Source organism: Genypterus blacodes, unplaced genomic scaffold (genome assembly GCF_046128005.1).
Source record: "Genypterus blacodes isolate CSIRO-AG114 ecotype Tasmania unplaced genomic scaffold, CSIRO-AGI_Gbla_v1 ptg000097l_1, whole genome shotgun sequence".
NCBI classification, from domain to species: domain Eukaryota; kingdom Metazoa; phylum Chordata; class Actinopteri; order Ophidiiformes; family Ophidiidae; genus Genypterus; species Genypterus blacodes.
The window spans coordinates 1-2,500 of NW_027466901.1; the positions used below are offsets into that span (position 1 = coordinate 1).

The 2,500-nt window shown below is 54.3% G+C and overlaps 1 pseudogene; it reads right to left on the bottom strand.

Moving 5' to 3' along the window:
• Window positions 1–1,120: 1,120 nt before the first annotated feature.
• LOC143007916 (voltage-gated potassium channel KCNC1 pseudogene) lies at window positions 1,121–1,663 on the bottom strand (annotated as a pseudogene).
• Window positions 1,664–2,500: the final 837 nt, after the last annotated feature.

Sequence of the window (2,500 nt, forward strand, 5' to 3'; positions counted from 1 at the left end):
CTCACTCCTCACCTTACTCACTCCTCACTTTACTCACTCCTCACTTTACTTGCTTAAGTCATTTTAGTCAAACGTCATTTCTTCTAATCTCGTCATCTTAGTCCTGACTCTCACACACACACACACACACGCACACACACACAGACAGACACAAAGACACACAGACACACACAGACACACACAGACACACACACACACCAATCCAGGTCAGGTTTGGCCTCCAGCTCTCACACATTTTAGACACAATTAAAAGAGGAAGAGGAGGAAGAGGAGGCTTGACTAAACTCTTCCTCCTGCCTAATAACAGATCAGATGTTAGATGGTAAATAAGAGAACTAATCCTAAATCATCCAGAATGTGAAGCATGAAGACCCCTGCAGATGAAGAGTGTGTGTTGATGTAAACACTGAGGCCTCCAGGTCACTCAGGCTCAGTCGCTCCTCATCACTTCACTCTAGTCACTAGTTACTGTGGTTACTACAGCAACCTGAGGGTCATCATCTCATTCATGCTCACACAGACGACCATCAGACCATCAGACCTCCTGAACATCCAGACCTCAGGATCCTGATTCTGATGCAGGGAACATGCAGAGGGTTCAAGGATGTGTGTGTTTGTGTGTGTGTGTGTGTGTGTGTGTGTGTGTGTGTGTGTGTGTGTGTGTGTGTGTGTGTGTGTATGCGTGTGTATGCGTGCATGCGTGTGTATGCGTGCATGCGTGTGTATGCATGTGTGTATGTGTGTGTATGCGTGTATGAATGCTAGGAGAAGAGAAGAGAAGAGGAGAGGAGAGGAGAGAAAAGAAGAGCAGAGAAGAGAAGAGAAAAGAGGAGAGGAGAGGAGAGGAGAGGAGAGAAAAGTGGAGAGGAGAGGAGAGGAGAGGAGAGGAGAGGTCCACAACCAGAAGTTAACAAGTAAATAGTGGAGACAATCAGAGACAGTGAAGAAAGGAAGAGGGGTAGTAGCTGAAGAATCCATCCATCCCTCCATCCCGAACAGCGCGGCATTAACTTTACGCGCAACAATGCGCAGTGGCCAACCTGTGCCAAACATGTTCCCGCGCGCGTCCAGGACAGAAAGAGAGACAGAAGGACGCAGCGCAGCAGGGGGCATTACTCACCCGGGCGTATTTGGAGGAGTAAGGGTCCTCGAACAGCGCCCACATTTTGGGCTGCAGCACCTCCCAACACGTCGGCCTGCGCCGGTCCTCCTGCATGCACAGCCGCTTCAGGTCCCCGTCCGCCCCGCCGGTGAGCGCCGGGTCATCCACGGGCTCGTCCGGCTCGGGGGTCTCGAAGCTGTCCAGCGCCTCCTCGGCGTCGCGGTGCTGCCGGTAGTTCATCCAGCAGCACGCCTCCACGTCCGTCTCGTCGATGCCCCAGAAGGCGAGCTCCTCCTCGAAGAGCGGCCCGCACACATCGCTGGGGCAGTGCAGCTTCCCGGTGCGGTAGTAGTTGAGGATGAAGGCGAAGGTGGCCGGGTGGCGGTCGAAGAAGAACTCGTCGGATTTGGGGTCGTAGTCGAAGTTGCTGAAGGCGTCGGGCTCGGTCAGCCAGGACAAGCGCGTCCCCGGCAGCGTCTTCAGGGTGCTCCGGTACGTCTCGTGTCGGATCCCGCCGCAGTTGATCACGATCTTCTCGCTATCTGACGCCGAGCAAGTCATGGCTGCGCTGGAGCATGCTGCGGTCAGAGCCCGACTCCTGCTGCCGCTGCTGCGGTTACTGGTCCATCCACGACCCGGAGCTCCGCACCAGGCTGTTATACCGAGAGAGAGAGAGGGGGGGGGCTAGCGAGAGAGAGAGGGGGGGGGGGGGGCTAGCGAGAGAGAGAGAGAGAGAGAGAGAGGGGGGGGGGGGGCTAGGGAGAGAGAGAGAGGGGGGGGGGGGGGGGGGGGGGCTAGGGAGAGGAGAGAAGGGGGGGAGGGCGGGGGCGCTAGGGAGAGGAGAGAGCGAGAGAGGGAGAGAGAGAGAGAGAGAGAGGGGAGGAGGAGGAGGGCGCATAGAGACACTGACAGCAGGAGGAGGAGAGGAAAAGGAGAAGGAGGAGTCTGTGTGTGGGGGGGGGGGGGGGGGGGGGGGGGGTCTGCGTGAGAGAGAGATTCCAATAAATTATCAATACATCAAGTAAAAGCTGGGCCTAAGTAAATGTAATCAGGTCTTCCCAGTTTAGCCCTGGGAGCTTCTTACCTCTGCAGATCTGAGGGTTTGGTCTAGGATCCTGGTCTAACAGCCTGAAGCCGAGCGGAGCTGGGACACACAGTTTGGTTCAAACATATTAATGATCCTATAAAGCCAAAGCTAAAGTGTCACAGGTTTTCAGACTGAGCCTGATCAGACCTACAGGAAGAATGTTAGCATGCACTTCACCAGGAGGCTTTATGAGCTGTGACCTTCAGGGAAACAGAAATATTACACATTCATTCTCTTTGTTTACCTCATCTGATTTTATTTTTATGTCGGCATAATTTCATAAAGACACAGCAAGACATTTTAATGTGAGA